Source organism: Mirounga leonina, unplaced genomic scaffold (genome assembly GCF_011800145.1).
Source record: "Mirounga leonina isolate KUSES-001 unplaced genomic scaffold, KU_Mleo_1.0 Mir_152, whole genome shotgun sequence".
In the NCBI taxonomy this organism is placed as follows: Eukaryota; Metazoa; Chordata; class Mammalia; order Carnivora; family Phocidae; genus Mirounga; species Mirounga leonina.
In genome coordinates, this window is record NW_023270380.1 from 622,515 (window position 1) to 641,952 (window position 19,438).

General features: G+C 47.3%; 1 long non-coding RNA gene across 2 annotated transcripts in view; it reads left to right on the forward strand.

Annotated features, from left to right (window-relative positions):
- Positions 1-15,017: 15,017 nt before the first annotated feature.
- The window catches only part of LOC118012823, a 12,794-nt gene continuing 8,373 nt past the window's right edge, over positions 15,018-19,438 (forward strand). The window contains exons 1-3 of one of the 2 annotated variants that reach the window (XR_004679845.1): positions 15,018-15,131; positions 16,017-16,100; positions 19,249-19,411. This is a non-coding gene — a long non-coding RNA (uncharacterized LOC118012823). The remainder of the gene's footprint in view (positions 15,132-16,016; positions 16,101-19,248; positions 19,412-19,438) is intronic. The other variant, XR_004679846.1, reaches the window with a different exon arrangement.

Below are 19,438 nucleotides of genomic sequence, written 5' to 3' on the forward strand. Positions count from 1 at the left end.
GGCCAATCACAGGTCATCACCTGTCCTTCGGTACCCACCTGGCTGCAAATCAGAGGTTCCCATGACCCCTCTGCTCCTGTTGTCCCTTGGGAAGCCCCGACTCGTTGTCAGGCTCCGCTCAAGCCTTCCATCATCCAGCCCCCTGCACTGCCTCTCTCATAGGAAACCCTGAGCACTCCTCGTCCTGGACGCACTGGCATGCATCTGCAGTCAGGTGTTACCCGTGGGGTCAGGGCTGTCTCCTCCCCCTGCCGGACCAGGAGGTCTCTGAGGCAGGAACCAGACACATTCACTCAGCTATGGCCTGAGCCTCTGATGTATGCTATGCCAGCAGTTTCAGTGAAAATCGCTCGCTTAAATCATACTGGATTTCAAAATACAGTAGACCCTTGACCCCCACACAGTTGAAGCATTAAGCATAACTTCTGACTACCCCAAACTTCCCTACTGACAGCCTCTGTTGGCCTGAAGCCTTACCAATAACATAAACAATCTTTTAACACATATTTCGTATGCTACATGTACTCCACACTGTATTCTGACAATAGAGTAAGCTGGAGAAAAGAAAATGTTATTAAGAAAATCACAAGGAGGGCGCCTGGGTGGCTCAGTTGGTTGGGCAACTGCCTTCGGCTCAGGTCATGATCCTGGAGTCCCCGGATCGAGTCCCGCATCGGGCTCCCTGCTCGGCAGGGGGCCTGCTTCTCCCTCTGACCCTCCTCCCTCTCATGCTCTCTGTCTCTCATTCTCTCTCAAATAAATAAATAAAATCTTAAAAAAAAAAAAAAAAAGAAATACACACTGTATTATTAAGAAGTAAAGGGAATGGGGGCGCCTGGGTGGCTCAGTTGGTTATGGGGGCGCCTGGGTGGCTCAGTTGGTTGAGCGACTGCCTTCGGCTCAGGTCATGATCCTGGAGTCCCGGGATCGAGTCCCGCATCGGGCTCCCTGCTCGGCAGGGAGCCTGCTTCTCCCTCTGACCCTCCTCCCTCTTTTGCTGTCTCTCATTCTCTCTCTCAAATAAATAAATAAAATCTTTAAAAAAAAAAAAAGAAAATCACAAGGAAAATACATTCACAGTAGTGCACTGTACTCACTGAAAAAAATCCCCATGTAAGTGGCCCCATGCGGTTGAAATCCATGTTCAAGGGTCAGCTCTATACCAAATCCCTTTTCACTAGAAAGTAAAAGCAGAAAGGAAAGAGCAGGAAGGAGGGGCAGTAAGAGGGGGAAATTTCTGTGAAAAATTTTGAACTATAAAAGGTTTTTTTTTTTTTTTTTTAATTTATTTTTTCTAGTAATCTCTGCACCCAACGTGGGGCTTGAACTCATAACCCCGAGATCAAGAGTCACATGTTCTTCTGACTGAGCCGGCCAGGTGCCCCTGAATTATAGAGTTTTTTAAAAAGCTCTATTTTCTGGGTGTTAGTGCAACATATAAGGCAAATTAATATGCATGTGTCGCAGCTAAGCATGTGATTAGTTAGTGAGCACGACCAGACTTTCAGACGCCGGCTGCTTTACACACAGCCATGCTACGAGACCAGAAAGCCTTCCACAGGTATCATCTCAGCTTGACTGGGGCCTCAAATGTGTGGCGGAGATCTGTGATTCTCTGCGATCTCCCTTTGAAAAGGTCTTGGACTTCGACAACTTTTTCGTTTTGTGTTTAAGGTTCTGAGAATGTGGAGGGAGACATTATTTCAACACTTGTAGCCTATAAGAATCTCCTTTCTCAGTACATGTAGTTTCTCACTAAATGGGGATCTGGGTCGATGAGGCTTTTGTAGGAGCTGGGCTCATGGAACTTCAACGCAACTTTAAAAATCCTCTCTGGGCCAAACTGAAAGTGACAAGCATGGGTAACCCATGGGCAGGTACTCAGTGCTTGACAAGCAGTCCTCCCTATTTTGGGGATAGTTCTAATTATTAATAAGCTAATAAACTGTATTTATTATTTTAACTATAATAAACAAATATGTATGTAATTACATAAATAAAATTTACATAAATATAATAATTATAATATATTTATATTATACATTCTATAATAATTATAACATATAATATAGAAATGTATAATATATAATAAATATATAATTATATATAAATTTATATATAATTTTATATATTTATATAAATAGTAATACATTTTAATTAGTGATAAACTATATTAAGCTTTCCTAGTTTACTTGTCTTTCTGATTCTAGTTTTATCTCCCGGAATCTGGAATAGCGTTGATCAGTCTACTCCTTTGATTACCTGACAGCCCTTCAGCCTAGGAGACAGTCTTGCCCTATCAGTAAAGCCACTCAGAATTGGCCTGAGGGTCCCCTAATCAAGCCCTTCGTCTTGGTGAAGAGGAAACTGAACCTCAGAGGCCAAGTCAATACTCCTGCGCCCTAACCAACCTCCTCTCCCAACCACAACCACCTCCCCACCCCGGGGCCCCTCACCTTCTCCTGTCTAAAAACAACTCCTCCTTGGGGAGAATGAATTTCTTTTCTCCACTGCTCCTTAGTATTCCCAATTTTTATAATGTGTTTGTTTTTCTACAGTAAAAACTAAAACACATGTTTTAAACATTCAAAAGTTTCCTTCACTCTCCGTTGTATAACATTCCAGATGCCTCCTTATTCTGATCATCCCGCTCAATGTTCTCTGGTTTGTCACTGTTCCTGGATCTTAAAATGCAGATCCCAGGATTGAACTGAGATGTAGCCTAACGGGAACTAGGTGCGGACTACTTTTCATGTATAATGGCCTGGACATGATCTCGGCATGGATGCTCCAGGAAGGCCGTGCAGGTTTGTGTCTATCTTTTAATCACAGCACACTGTGGTCAGTCTCTTTAACCCCTTGGTGACTTTTCACGTGAATTGCCAAAATGTTTCTCCCATATTTAAAAATCTAAATCCAGTGGTGCCTGGTGGCTTAGTCGGTCAAGCGTCTGCCTTTGGCTCAGGTCATGATCCCAGGGTCTTGGGATTGAGCCCCTGCTCGGTGGGGAGTCTGCTTCTTCCTCTCCCCCTGCCACTCCCACTGTCTGTGCTCTCTCTCTCTCAAATAAATAAATAAAATCTTTTCTAAAAATTAAAAGAAAATAAAAATCTAAACCTAAACTTGGCATTTGTCCTGGTTGTCATTTTACCCATTGATCTGAGTCCACCATTTCAGGCTGTCAAGCTTGGATGTCAAGTCTATTTATCTACAGACTAGCTTTCCCTGTCACTTCTATCATGTCTACAAGGTAATCAAGCAAGTTTTCCATTTCCAAACACTGAGAAGCTAGAACAGAATACTCCGTGCTCCACTATGATCTCAATCCAGTTTTTAAACATAATTGTCCAACCCACTCATCTCTCACCTGTCCAGGTGTGCTACTATCAAGCCAACTTTCTCCATTTCATGCATAGGATTTTATGTCAGATGCCACATGAAACAGACAAAATGCTCTCTGCAGGATTCCTTGGTGGTATTAAGTGAGCACCACGATCTGAACAGAGTGGCACGAGTTTGGCACAACCCACGTGCTCTTTCTGAATTAGTGCAGACTCCCAGAAATCTCCTAATCCCTTCCCTCATAGTCAAAATCATACATTCAACAGTCAATCCCAGGAGTTTTCTGGAAAGCAATGTCAAGCAGACCTACAGTTTCTCACAATCTACTACATTTTCCTTTAAAAAGCAAAAAGAAAGAAAGAAATGCTGGTCTGATTCTAATCTTTTTTAATATTCCTATCATCTGTGATTCCTTTAAAATCACCAAAAAGGGTTCCAAATTGTATCCAGGAGCATCTTCAGAGTGCCCAGTTATAGATTATCTGGGTCTGAAGTCTGAAACTCATAAAGCATCTCACTCTGCCCTGGATTATGTTTTTGCCTAAAAGGACAATGCAGAAGATGGTGAGGCAAAGGGAAACTCTGGTTTTCATTATAACACATGAGAACTTCTCTGGGGTCATCACTTGACAAAGAATAGCAAGTGCCCGAGTCTTCTCCAACCCTAGTGCATGTTATACGTTCAGACATTTCCAAACCTACCAGCTGGGGTCCTCAGGGACTGAACTTTCTCATGGAGCCCTGGATCTCTCCAGGGCTCAGATGGCGTTTCCCGGGCAGCGGGCCACCACGACTTAGAAGGTAAATGATATCATGGCCAGATTCAGACTAGGGTATCTGTTTCCTCCTCCCAAAACTTCAAGTTCTGTGTGATCCACTTGCCAAGGCAGACATCATCATGTGTCACATTTATAAATAGCTCCAAACATCTCTGCAAGGGCTCAGGGAGCCCCTGGACATAAAGGGTTCAGCTGAGATGAGAAAAAGGAGAATTTTTTAAGTTCTTCAGCAGTTGCTTTGCATGAAGTGAAAGCATTGAACCAAGCCCATTACAGAAGCAAGGATTTTTAGATGAACTCCCTTCTGGAATTAGGTTTGGGCTTTTAGAACAGCAATGATCAGCACTTAACTAGAAAATTTCTGGGAATTGAGGGGACTAATTTTGGGAAGATCTGTAAAGGACTGAGGTACCAAAAAGAATATAGGACTTAGTTCCTAAAGAAGCTGATGGCCCAATTTATTTAAGAAGCTAGAACCCCTTTTTGTGGCTTTCTGACTTGATATTCTGTTCAGCCCGATCCTCTCCAGGAGCCTCGGCTGGGAGGTCAGGCTCTCACCTTCTCACGGATGGGGCTGAAGGTCCAGCTTTGTCTTCTCCAGAGAAACAGAAGTGGACTTGGTTGGGGAATTATTTGAAGAGTGGCCAGCAGAATTGATTCTAACTACAAAAGTCCTTACCCGATGGTATTCTGTTGAAACCCAGGTAGCGGGTAAAGCACGCTGTGTTCTGAAACAGACACATCATGTCCTCAGAGATCTAAGGTTTCAAAGATGGAGACTGACCAACCCTCCACTGAGGGCTCTGCATGCCTGGGCTGGTGCGCTAAGCAGGAGGCTGCTCTAAGTATTGATTTAACCCACATAACACCACTACACTAGTGGCCTTATGACTTTTTGTCACTGACTACATCCCCAGAGGTGGGGGGTTGGGGGGCAAGGCCCAACTGCAATGGACAGCGGAGTCAGGTTCCAGCCCCATCCCTCAGTCCTGCAAGAAGTGAGGGCAAGAGCAACATGGGGGGAGGGAGCAGACCTCCACTGTCTACAAGGCCACTTATGTTCTGAAACCCGTGCCCTGTCCCTCTCCCTGCCTGAGGGATGTGGGAGCCATGCTGGGTGAGCACGAGGCTGGGGGAAGGTTTTTGGTCCCCAGAGAACTATGCTGAACCAGATCCCTCTTGGGGGCAAGTATGCGCTTGCTGGAGGAAGGGTGTCGATTTCTAACTGAGTGCCTGGAATTGCTTTCCGTTGGCAGAGCACACAGAGCCCCCTGCTCAAGAGGCGGCAGGCTGTTAAGAAGCAAATTGCGTGGCTTTTGTCTCTTAGGTGACCCCAGCTTCCCCCCGTCTGACCCGCCCCTCTGCCCCAACTACAATTTTCATTATGATGGCCATCCACTTAACGACCTTGGTTTCTACACCCACCCCAGGAGTCCATGAAAATACGTTCCCTGTGTCTGTCCTTCCTTACCAAGCGCTCAACAGCACTCTGGTTTCCATTCAGAGCTCAGGAATCTGAGCCTTCGGACTTCAGCAGGTCCTTTGGACAAACATGCCACGTCCCCCATTTCCCCTTCTAACTGCCACACTGGTTGGGAAAGTAGGAACTAAGGTCCTGTTCTCAACTGCAGCCCCCAGTTTCAAGTTTTCAGATATAAGTGTGAGGATTGTCCCTGGAGAAAGATTCAGAACAGTGACTCGAGGGACTGCTTGTGGATAGTGTTCAACTTTCTAAGTGACCCAGAATTTTTTCTGACTCTGAGGTCAGCTCCAGGACTCCTGATGCTCATTTGATGCCCTAAAAGACCAGGAATCTAGCTTGGAACAAGATGCCCTCCTGGATCCCGCAGGTTGGGGCTCTGAACTAGAACCTGAGCTCCTCAGGGCTGGGTTCATGTCTGATGATTTTAATACCACTTCCAATCTGTGTGTCGTTTTCCCTCACACCACCAATAAGAAATTCTCAGACACCAGCTGGGTGTCCTACAATTTAACTCAATTCTAAATCAATCTTCCTGGACATGGTGTTAGATCCCACAGGGTAAGGGCTCAGTCCCCATTTCAGATGCCAGGCACAAGCCCAGGTGGTTCCCTGTGCTTCTGACCAACTAGCTATGGATCAGAGATTCCAACGACCCCCTCCTTGGGTTTGATTAATTTGCTAGAGCAGTCCACAGAACTCAGAGAAACATCTTACTTACCAGCTCACCAATTTATTATAAAAGGATATAACTCAGGAACAGCCAGCAGGAAGAAATGTATAGGGTGAGGTATGGGGCAGCAAGGGTGAGATGGTCCCAAGCCCTCTCTGAGCTGGCCACTCTCCCCGAATCTCCACGTGTTCACCAACCAGGAAGCTCTCCAAAACTCTGTCCTTTTGGGTTTTTATAGAGGCTTCATTACATGGGCACGCTTGATTAAATCATTGGCCACTGGTGATTGAACTCTATCTCCAGCCCCACTCCCTTTCCCAGAAGTCAAGGTGTGGGACTGAAAGTTTCCAACCCTGTAGTCACAGAGCGGTTCCCCTGGCAACCAGCCTCCATCCTTAGGTGCATTTCAAAAGCCATCTCATTACCATAAACCTAGCTGTCTATGAATAACAAGATACCCACCTCACCTGCCTGGATCTGAATTTCAGGAACTGAGGACAAGAGACCAAGGATTATAACAAAAGCTCCTTTTTCTCTTATTGCTCGGGAAATTCCAAGGGTTTTTGGAGTTCTGTGCCAGAAATGGGACAAAGACCACCTATATATTTCTTATTATAAATCAGAATATCACAGCGCCCTTTACTCAATTCAACAAATGCTAACTACTAAGAAGATGGATTCACAGTAAACCTAATTAAGCTCAAGTGTCAGGGACACTCACTTGCCTTGGTCCCTATCAAGACTCTGAGAGAGACTCTAACAATGCTTTTAGGAAGTAGTTGGTTTGGGTACAATTTACAAAAGTAAGTAATTTAATTGCAACTTTCCCTCCAGTGTGCTTCCCTTCACATGGAATAGGGGTAGCTACAGGTAATTTGGGATCTGGCTGGTAGGATGTTGAGATGGGGAGGCGTAAATTTGGGTTTGGTGAGGTTTATTTATGTGGTCACGGGCACTTCCACACATAGGCCCTCCACAGGGACCGATGACACAGTGACACCGAGCCCTCCAAGCACCTGGCCAACAAAGGGCCACCTGCCACTCCATCTGCCCCAACCACAGCTGATGCCAGTACCAACCTGCTGTACCTCTAGGGACCACGTCACTTGCGGGGGCAAGTAGGCTTTGTAGGCTAACTTCAAAAAACTAGTCAAAAAGTAATATTTGTCATAGAAAACTGTAGAATACAGGGAAATGGAGAAATTACATTATAAGAAACGCTCATAACCTCCTCACTTGGATGCATGTCCTTCTGATATTTAAGTGTATACTCATTTTATTTTATTTTTTTAAGTTCAATTTAGTTAACATATAGTGTGTTATTAGTTTCAGGGGTAGAATTTTGTGATTCCTCAGTTGCATACAATACCCAGTGCTCGTTACATCAAGTGCCCTCCTTAATGCCCATCACCCAGTTACCCCATCCCCCACCCACCTCCCCTCCAGCAACCCTCAGTTTGTTTCCTAGAGTTAAGAGCCTTTCATGTGTTGCCTCTCTCTCTGTTTTTATCTTTTTATTTTTCCTTCCTTTCTCTTATGTTCATCTGTTTCTTAAATTCCACATATGAGGGGTGCCTGGGTAGCTCAGTCGTTAAGCGTCTGCCTTCGGCTCAGGTCATGATCCCAGGGTCCTGGGATTAGGTTCCCTGCTCAGTGGGGAGCCTGCTTCTCCCTCTGCTTGCTGCTCCTCCTGCTTGTGTTCTCTCTCACATGCTTGTGCTCTCTCTCTCTCAAATAAATAAATAAAATCTTAAAAAGAAAGTTCCACATATGAGTGAAATCATATGGTATTTGTCTTTCTCTGACTGACCTATTTCACTTAGCAGAATACCCTCTAGTTCCATCCACTTCGTGGCAAATACAAGATTTCATTATTTTTGATGACTGCATAATATCTCATTATATATATATAGATAGATAGATAGATAGATAGATAGATAGATAGATATAGATAGATAGATAGATAGATAGATAGATAGATAGATAGATGATAGATAGATAGATGATAGATGATACACACATACACATCTTCTTTATCCATTCATCTGTCCATGGACATCTGGGCTCTTTCCATATTTTGGCTATTGTGGACATTAAGATTGGGGTGCATGTGCCCCTTCAAATCACTATGTTTGTATCCTTTGGATAAATACCTAGTAGTGCAATTGCTGGGTCATAGGGTAGTTCTATTTTTAACTTTCTGAGGAACTTCCATACTGTTTTCCAGGGTGGCTGCACCAGCTTGCATTCCCACCAACAGTGTAGGAGGGTTCCCCTTTCTCCGCATCCTCACCAATATCTGTCGTTTCCTGGCTTGTTAATTTTAGCCATTCTGACTGGTGTGAGGTGGTATCTCATTGTGGTTTTGATTTGTATTTCCCTGGTGCTGAGTGATGTTGAGCATCTTGTCATGTGTCCATTAAGCCATTTGGATATCTTCTTTGGAGAAACGTCTCTTCACGTCTCCTGTCCATTTCTTGACTGGATTTTTTTTTTTTGCTTTTTGGGTGCTAAGTTTGATAAGTTCTTTATAGATTTTGGGTATTAGCCCTTTATCTGATATGTCATTTGTGACTATCTCCTCCCATTCCTGAGGTTGCCTTTTAGTTTTGTTGACTCATTTTAAAAAGTGGAATTGAGACCATGCCGATTTTGTGGTTTAATCTACTGGTTTTATGTGAGACTGCATCACGGTCATTTTCCTCAGCCATTTCAAGATCTTGCAGTACATGCTTGTAGTGATTGCTCAGTATGGCCATCTTACACCACGCACCCAAGCTCATCCAGCGAGGCTAGCCTTGATCCACGATTTACCTCTTCCAAGTTAGGTTTGTCAGAAATAACACTGCAGGGTTCCTGTACATACACATCTTTGCTGCCTCGTTCATTAATTCCTTAAGATAGATTCCTGAAAGGAAAATCACAGAACAAGGCATTGTTATGGCGTTGGGTTTAATTGTCTAAGTTGCTTTCAGAAAAGTTTCCAGGGGCGCCTGGGTGGCTCAGTCGGTTAAGCGACTGCCTTCGGCTCAGGTCCTGGGATCGAGCCCTGCATCGGGCTCCTGCTCCGCGGGGAGCCTGCTTCTCCTTCTCCCCCTCCCCCTGCTTGTGTTCCCTCTCTCACTGTATCTCTCTCTGTCAAATAAATAAATAAAATCTTTAAAAAAAAGAAAAGTTTCCAATTTCCATGCCCGCCCCCCGCAGTGTTGGAGAGAGTGGCCATGCCACCAGCCTGCTCAGTACTGACTTGTGTGTTAGCGTCGTAAACATCGCCAGTTTGATATATGAAAAGCAGCAACTCTCAGGGTTTAAATGGTCACGACTTTGCTCAGTAATAGTGTTAAATAGCGTTAGTCACGTGCATTGGTTTGTGTATTTGTTTTATGTCCTTCGTGCTTCTACATATTATTTATCTTAAATTATGATTTGTTCGTGCATGTCCTTTGCCTGCTTGTCTATTAGGATTTTTAAAGGTCAGTTTTCTGTTTTCTTTAGTTATGACTATATTAACCATTTGTCTATCTAATTGTGGCAAGTATTTTCCCTGTCAATTGTTTGGAAATGAGTTGGTGGCTGGGCTCCATCAGTCCTAATGTTTTCATCTTAGTGCTGGATGGACGACCTCTTTGTCTTCCCTGAACGGATCTATCCAGGGCATCAATATCCTTTTTCAAATAGGGCTTGAAGGACAGTGAGTGAACCGACCCATGATGGACACTGAAGTTTGCAAAAATCGCTACCAGTTCAAGTGCAGAAGTGATTCACCAACAAGGCCTTTCTTGCCAAGGCAGTCAGTGGTGCATGCCTCCTCCAGGGCCTCCTCCTTACGGCCCATCTTCGGGAGGCTCCCCTGCTGAGCACCTTCCAGGGGCTCCTGCAAGAGGGAAAGCCAAACCCCTTGGCAGGACGAAGAAAGCCTTCCTGATCCGGCCCCTGCCTGCCTTTCTAACCTCCTCTCCCCCAGCCCCTGCTTATCCTAAGTGCCCCAAGGCTGTGCTGCTTACAGTTGGCTGTGTGGGAAAGACCTTCTAGCCTTAGTGCATGAAACTCCTGCTCAGCTTCCAGGGCTCAGTCTGGGCACTGCCTTCTAGCAGCCTCCCTCCCTGCGCAGCCCAGCGCACATCCTCACCACTCTTTCGGCACTCATCACTGCGGTTCCACCAGCTTGCTCATCCGTCTGTCCCTGCCCACGCTGTCTACTCCACGACCTCCGTGGTATCAGGAGCGGTCTCTTCTCTCGGAAATGCTCACTCAACACATCGCAGGCACGCACTGTGTATTCATGGGGGGAGGGAAGAGAGGGAGGGGGAGGGCTAGCTCTGGATCTCCGTAGATCTGGCACCATGGAAAGGTGCTTCGCAAAGTATGCGTCCCTTTCCATGCAGAGGACATTATAGTCACTCGCGGAGGTGGTGGCCGTGTTCGCGTCGCTATTATCTTCCACATTAAGATGAAAGTCGAAACCATCTACAGTCTCAGGGGCAGGAAGACAACCTTCATGGAAGAGAAAATCATTGCTTCAGGGTGAAACTTCTCACTGGGCAAGAGAATCGAATATGCGAAGCAAGGTGGTTTATTTTCTAATTACACTCTAGGGTTTCAGCAGCACCAGATGTGGACGTCAAGGAGACCACACCATCTGCTCCTGAGATTGGACCCGCGTATGATTGTTGCCTGCGTTTTTTGGGCATCGGACCCGGCACACGTCCTGGGGTGGTGGGGGCTAGGGCAGGAGGAGCACCTGCTGTGCTAAATTGCCCTTCGTGGCTGTGCTTTGTGGTGGGTCCACGGGCAGGCCCTGCCCACCCACTGCAGAGAGAGGTGGCAACCCCAGGGCTGCGTCTTGTGTTGGCTTCCAGGGTCCCGCTGGCTAGCTCTGTGCAGTTCACCGCTCCCCTGGCCTCCTCGCCTGCTCAGGTGATTGCCCTGTGCCCAGGGCTGCAGGTGCAAGGGATGCTCCGTGAAACAAAGGAGGGCGAGGGTCCTTCCCCACCTGCCGCGCTCCAAGGGTCTCCCGAGCTCTTTTTCCTTTAGACAGTAGTTCCCTCTGGGGCTTCTTTATGCCAGGATCTTTATGCCAAGTTACTGGCTAATTACTGGAGCCATCCCATGAAACAGATCTATTTCAAGGAGTCAGGAGACCAAAACCTGGGGGCACAGAAGGAGGACGAGGTGCACACAGTAGCAGCACAAGCCCATGGACCATTGCAACCTGGACTCTGCCATGAGTGACTATAGTTCTCTTCCCGGCAGCAGCTGCTCACCAACATCTGTCTGCACTAGAGTCATCTGGGGCTTTTATTAAACTGCAGATGTCAAGTATCCTCCCCTAGGTTCTGACTGGGGTTGGGGGTAGCCCAGAGATCTGCATTTTCACAGACACTTCAAGGGACTCTGATGCACACGGCCCGAGAACCACACACTGGGAGACATGGCCTTCCCTGGGTTGAACTGGGATTCAGAGATTCACTAATCAAACTGTGGTCCATGGACCACCAGCAGCAGCTCATCATCAGGGACCTTGCCATTAACTAGACTCTCTGACCATCTCAGATCTACTGAATTAGAATCTGCAGCTTAACAGAATCCCCAGGTGATGTTATGCACCAGAAAGTTTGAGAAGGACTGATCCAACTGCAGTAGAGGGAAAGATGAGAAAAGGCAAAGAGGACTCCCACAAAACTCTTAAGGAAGCACAAGTCCTGCTGGGAAAATTTTGGAGGTATTTGGAGTTGCAAATGTGTTTTTCTAGAGTAGAATTTTCAGTTCAGGAGAGAAGCTATACTCCATCTGCCATCGACAGGGATGGGTGTGTTACCTGAGTCATGCAGGTGAGGAAGAAACTGGTGCTGTCTCTGGAATATCAAACAGTTCTCCTTGGAGCATATTCAAAGACCAAAGCCCATGACTCTGAAATGGCGATATTCTCAAGTAGCATAAAAAGGAAAATGCAGGCTGATTTTGCTTTTCATTTCAACTCACTTGTTTATTTGTGATAGAACACAGATGTCCGCGCGAGTCTCCCTATGGCATAAATTTGTTTATGCTAAATTGGTCTGGCTGAGACCCATCTCCAACCCCACCATCAACCCCGGGGCCCATCAGAGTACAAGCCCTCCTCATGATGTGTGACGGCCCTCTGCGTCTGATTCCTACGTTAGTGCATCCTGCTCGTGTCTGCCCCCGGGCAAAGTGAGCCTCTTGAGCCCTTCCTACCACAAGTCCACTCACCCTGAGCATTTGGTGAGTTTAGTGCACTTTATTGGAGATTTGGGGTCATAAAGGGGGCTCATCCTTTCACCGGTCCCTTTCCCTGTATCTCTCCCTAGCCCGCCCCCCACCCCCCCGCCCTTCCCCAAACAAAACAAGTACCTCTGGTTTCATAACAGTTTTGCAATCACCTTCTGGGATTTCACTCCATGGGCAAGGCGGCGCTTATGGACACGTGCTTCCGAATAAACACCTGTGCTTTCCCTAAGAGAACTTCTTCTTCTTTTTTTTTTTTAATTTATTTATTTATTTGAGAGAGTGAGAATGAGAGAGAGAGAGTACATGAGAGGGGGGAGGGTTAGAGGGAGAAGCAGGCTCCTCGCCGAGCAGGGAGCCCGATGCGGGACTCGATCCAGGGACTCCAGGATCATGACCTGAGCCGAAGGCAGTCGCTTAACCAACTGAGCCACCCAGGCGCCCCCCTAAGAGAACTTCTGATAAATAACATCTCCTCCACCTGTGGCAATGGGGTGACTGAAGGCGACTGAAGGCGACTGAAGGCGACTGAAGGCGACTGAAGGCGGAATAGGGTGAACTGAAATAGATCCTTCGCTTATTTCTCAGACTAAGATGAAGATTCCCTAGCCAAGTCTAACTCCATCCCTCCACATCCCTCCCCTGACCCTAAACACTGAGGTTTTCTGATAGGGACAGGAAACAGAAGAGAAAATATGAGTACAGGGCCCAGGGGGAGCCCCTCTGAGGCTGTGTCTATGGCCTCAAGGGTAGATCTGACAGGAGGCCTATCGGACCTCGGGCTCTAGGATTTTCCTGGGCTCTGTCTATTGGTCACCAGGGGCCATTCCCTCACACCACATCCAAAATGCACCAGATTAGGACCTATGTGTTGGGGAGAACACTTCATCCCTCTTTCATCTGTGCCCTAACAAAATACCTGCCAGCGAGCGTGGAGTGAGGAAAGGAAGGAAGCCTTCCTGTGGGGCTGAGCACGAGCCACGGTATGTGGCTCGCATGCATGTGGCCAGGGATGGGGAGAGGTGTGGTAGACAAGGCTTAGGGGACCAGGAATTTATGCCCTGTGTTTGCCCTTCTTTTTTTTTTTTTTAAGATTTTTTAAAAATTTATTTATTTGAGAGAGTGAGAGCACTGAGGGAGAGGGAGAAGCAGACTCCCCTCTGAGCAGAGAGCCCAACTGGGGGCTCGATCCCAGGACCCTGGGACCATGACCTGAGCTGAAGGCAGATGCTTAACAACTGAGCCACCCAGGTGCCCCTGTGTTTGCCCTTCTTATGAAATCATATGGTGTGTTCTTTTTCTGTAGGAAAACTCTGAGAGCAATTTTTTGCAAATGAATTCAAGGAGAATAGCTGGGCGGAGAAGCAGTTAGGCCTCCCACTCAGGATGACGTGTGAGGAAATTGGCCACCCACCAGTCTGTATCCAGCGCAAATAATAAGCACCCTTTCTCTTCACCACGAAAGCACAGTGACCCCATCAGATGCAATGACATAACTTCCGGGAAGCATCTTGCTTTTTCAGGCTTTTCCCTTTCATTAGATTTTCTGTGAGGAATTCTGACATGTGCTAGAGCCAGATGCATGAGCAGACACATGTGGGAGAAAAAGGGCCTTTATCACAGCCGACAACACTTTTGCTGCCTCACTGTGGATCAGAACAGACACGACCCTCCCCTACATTTAGCCACATTTTTACCCCCCCCCTCCCCCGCCAATGCTCTGCATGAAAGCGCGGTCCGAACACGAGTGCGGGCCTTCTGCCTAATCAAGAGTCAGCTGAATCCGGATCAGGGAGCCCCTGTGATCCGGTTCCCAAGGGAGGGGCAGGCAAGGGGCTCATTTTGGATCTGTTGGAGTGCAGTGTTCCCTTACTCTATTTCCCGACCTTTCCTGCTGTCCCATCTGTACTTCTACTTGACTCATGCACAGAGGGGACAATTCTGGCCACCCCGCTCCAATGCCCAGAGAATTCAGGCAGGAAGTCCGAAGGCTTCCGGGGGTGCCAGGCAGGGCGCAGAGAGGCTGCCCTCCTGCCATTGCTTCCTGGCCTGCGCCCCACTAGACTCCACCTCTGGGACCCGGGACCGGGAGCAGGGATGCTGCCTGTCCTCTGGGTCCCAAAGGGAAGGGGCCCGGGAGGGAACAGGAGTCAGGCTGGGCAGCAAAGGAGGCTGGGGGACAGCAGCGGCTCTCTCTGGGTGGTGTGCCACCAGGGAGCCACCCAGCCCCTCACCCCTCCTCAGGCCCTTCTCTGCTGGGAGATGGAGGTGGGAGGTAGTGTGATCAGCAGTCCGCACCCTGTCCCCTGGCAGGGCGCAGGGGTGAGGCTGGAGCACCCCCCCCCCCGAGACTGCCCCCCGAGGTGTGTCAGGGCTAGGCTAATCCCCAGTCCTAACTTCAGCCCTTCCCTCCCGCTCAAGAAAGGTCACTGTCGTAGGAGTTAGACTGGCATTAGTAGAGGGATAATCTTACCTCTTTATACGCTCACTCCATCATTTACGGCTGGGGAGGGTTTACTTCTGGGGCAACAACCTACGACGAGCAGCGCCCGCCTCAGGACAGGCTGAGCTGCACAGAGCTCATGGCACCCAGGCATGGGTGACAGGACAGGTAGGCAAGCGCTGGAGGGGTGACCGTGAGGTGGGCTGGGGGCGGAGGCGAAGGGGGGGCACAGGGAGCAAGAGGACACAAATCCAAGCCTGAGTTTTGCCTCAAGCAGGGCTCAGAAATGTGCATCTGCAGAACTGGGACAGGTCCCCTGGGGATTAAGGAACAGGAGGAAGCACCGGTTATAGCCTGCCAAGGAGGGCTTTGCAGAGACAGAGCTTTTAAAAATAGGTTTTCTGCTAGCAATATTGCCTGATGCTGAACTCCAAGGGTAAGTAATTCTGTTTTACCGGCCTGATGCTTTGATTCTTCATGAGGAATCACCTAGCCCACAATTACCCCTAGGCCTTCAGTGTGAATCACTGATCAATAGTAAATCCCTCAGACCCCAAATCACAGAATCTTCAAGATGGAATGGTCTCAGGGAGCACTGAGCTCAAAGCCCTCATTCTACACAGAAGGACTGATCAACCCCCGAGGCGCGCAGCAGCTTGCCACTGCTCTATGGGGCCAGGGGTTCGAGGCCCCCTCCAGCCAGGGAGGGTGTCTCCAGCACCTGTCTTGACACTGCCTGGCATGTCATAGCTGCCCACGTACTGTTTGCTGAATTGGATTGACATCAATGAAGAATTCCTAGCGTACGGTGCCAGAGGTTGTTCGTTATTCCCCAAACCAGTCCCCTTTCTCTCATCTTTATGGAATCCCCACATTTTAGTTGAGCACATCAGCGCTCAGAATAAAAATGACTTTTCTGAGTTACCCTTGAAGCAATGTATTTTGGCCAAGTTTTGACCAATAAAGCATAAATAGCAGTATCACATGACAGCTTCCAGGAGCTTTCCATAAAAGATAGCTAGTCATGTCCTTTGCCTTCCTCCTTCCTGCTAGCTGGAATGTGTGTGTGATGACCGGACCTATGCAGCCCTCTTGGACCGGGAAGTGGTGACGTGAATTGGGACCACATGCAGCAAGGTAGATAGTCCTGGGTGTCTGAGGATTTTGTGGAGTAGAGCCTCAATTCCAGCCCTGGATGAACTATCCCCAGACTTTTAGGGGAAAGAGAAATAGATTTTTATCTTGTTTAAGTCACTATTGTGTCTCTTACTGACAACTGAACCTAATCCAAACTGATGCACCATGCCTTTGCTGCCTAGAAGTCCTCAGTAGTGCTTATTGAATGAATAAATGCCATAGCAATAATGTTTGTTATTGAAAAATAACAAAATTAAGGAAATACAGACAACCATTTCCTACAAAGATAAAAGAGAAAATTTGAGTCTCATGCTTGAGTCCTGCCTACAGTTAATAATCAATAATAACTGGGTAAGAAATAGTGCAGAGGATCATAGGGGAAGGGAGGGAAAACTGGGAAGAAATCAGAGAGGGAGACAAACCATGAGAGATTCTTTTTTTTTTTTAAAGATTTTATTTATTTATTTGAGAGAGAGAGAATGAGAGAGAGCACATGAGAGGGGGGAGGGTCAGAGGGAGAAGCAGACTCCCTGTCGAGCAGGGAGCCCGATGCGGGACTCGATCCAGGGACTCCAGGATCATGACCTGAGCTGAAGGCAGTCGCTTAACCAACTGAGCCACCCAGGCGCCCACCATGAGAGATTCTTGACTCTGGGAAACAAACCGAGGGTTGCTGGAGGGGAGGTGGTTGAGGGGGATGGGGCAAGAAGGTGATGGGCATTCAAGAGGACACGTGATGTGATGAGCACTGGGTGTTATACGCAAATGATGAATTATTGAACACTACATCTGAAACTAATGATGTACTATATATTGCCTAATTAAACTTAAATTTAAAAAAATAGTAACTGGGTAATTGTTGGCATTGCAACAGCTATTGAGATACTAAACACCAAAATACCCTACACAGAGCTTCCCTATAACTAGTGGGCTCAACTGTGCAAAAATGAAACGGTATTTTCTGTAATCATTTTATACTTTTTCTTGAGCCCCTGTTTTCTCCCAAGAGCAAAAACAATCCTGTTGGGGAGCCTGGGTGGCTCAGGCGGTTAAGCATCCACCTTCGGCTCAGGTCACCGTCCCAGGGTCCTGGGATCGAGTCCTGCATCGGGCTCCCTGCTCAGCGGGGAGTCGGCTTCTCTCTCTGCCCCTGCTGTGCTCCCTCTCTCTCTCTCTCAAATAAATAAAATAAAAATCTTAAAAAAAAAAAGATCTTGTTATTTCTAAATAAATTCCGTTAATGACTATGAAGTCATTTTAGGATTTAAATTCAGATGTTTCTGCCCTCCTTTCCATGGGGATGTGGCAAGGCTCTAGGGGACTTGGGTAAGTGCTGAGGAGGAGGTGCTGACCGCAGTCCACCTTTGCCCATGTGGCCTTCCTGTGGGGTCCTCATTCCCACAACTCTGCATCCTTTGCAGCTCTGCAAGGAGCTACACCCTCCTCAACAAAACTATGGGCCTCCTCCAGGTTCCCTAGCCCTCTTGGCACTTCTGGGGCCTCCTAGGGTCTCAGGAACTTTCCCTGGCCCAGCTTGAGCACCATAGCCTTGGGCCCCGGAAGACCCCACTTAGATGCTGCTCTGAGCTCTGGTTTATGCTGGCCACATCAGTGCACAGCTCCCAGGGCTCAGGGGTCCTTGTCAACTTATCAAGGGGTCATTATCATGGCTCATTCAGCCTGCGTGTGCCTGACACAGAGTTCCTTCTCAAACTTGCAGCATGAATGGCCTCCCTACTACCCTACCCCACCCTCCCAAATTTGGAAAAACTCTCTTCCTTTCATCCCAGAAAGAGCTTTCCTCCCCTCATTCTGTGGTGAAGAAAATAGGCTTCCACATGTCACTTCCGAGTGTCTTCCTGTCACTTACAGGTGAACTTCAAACACTTAACTCTTCATTTCTTAGCCCCCCCAGTCTGACCAAGCCAGGGGCTCCTGCCAATTGAAATCCTCAGTTTCTAAGACATTACTCAGCTATGAACTGCACAAGCCTATTTTCTTTAGTGCCAAGGCTAAGAATGTGATTGTTTTTGGTCTCTGAACTTGGCCTCTAATGTTGGAAAGAAGGGCCGTGGGATAGAAAGGAATACCAAGAATTAAAATGAGCAGCTAATATTTCAAAATGTTGTCCTACCCCATTAAGATCAACAGATCTTCTGTGTCTCAGAAAGTGCGCAGGGGTGAAACAAAATGCCCAAAGAGTCACAGAGAACCCAGGCTCCTCTGGAGTGGTAAATCCCAGGGAACCACCCTCCCCTCTGAACGTTGGTGTTTACGCTATTTCAGCCCATTTTCTATTACTTGCTGCTGAAAGCATCCTATTCAAGTATGAATTTGTCTTTGAGGACATTGCTTAGTCCATGATGCAATGTCCCTTTTAAGAGGGCTGCAGGTGACAATGACTTTTGGCCTCACTTTTCTGAGTGCGCTTTTGAGCATTGGCTTGTTTTTCTCACTGGATACCGTAATCACTGTGACAGTATGTGCCAGGGATTTGTTTTATTCGGGTATAATAAGACACAGAAATATCTGTCACAAAGGAAGAATAGATTCCCTAGAAATGAAAGGCGTACAGGGAACACTAGTTCAGTGAGGAGGTGGGTGGGGGGGTGTAGGGGAAGATGTCGCCAAGAGCCTCCATCGTGCCTTCCACTGGAAAGGCAAAGTGAGGCAGGGGAAGCAGGTTTAGGATTGGCTAGTTTGAATAACCTCCATGGGTTTGGGGGCATAGGAGCTGTCCCCGATTGTCTGCTACCTGGGCCTTGGTGATTAGGGCAAGGGGATAGTGGCCCGGAGTATGAGAGCCCACCGAGCAGGTGACTGGGGTGTGGGCTCTGGATTGGCGGGTTTGCCTATGGAAGGTGCTTAAAGGTGGGTTGTTGACTATCTCTAGGAATTAGCTAGCCCTGGGACAGGCATTGGCCTTTGCAGGCCCCAAGCATCAGAATAAAGACATGATTAATACAATCGTATTGTAACTCCCTCTTTGCATAAACTGTTGTTGAGCTCAGAATTAAACTTACAGTGCGTTTCTACCTGCCTGTCTAACTAATCTCCCTCCTAGCTTTATCTTAGCTTTCCAACCCTCTATGCTCCAATTTCTTCATTCATTTTCATTTTATCTTTTATAATCTTAAATCCTTTTTAGAACAAGAAAACACTGCAGCTTCCCACGAGGATTGGCACAAATGAAAGCATATGGTAATTTTGTAAGAGGCGATCACAAACACTACAGAACATGTCCCGTAGCTCGGACAAGAGGCTCTGCGCCTAGAATATGAATGTGACCTTCTACTGTCCTGACGTAAGAGGTATTTATGACACACTGATCTTTTTTT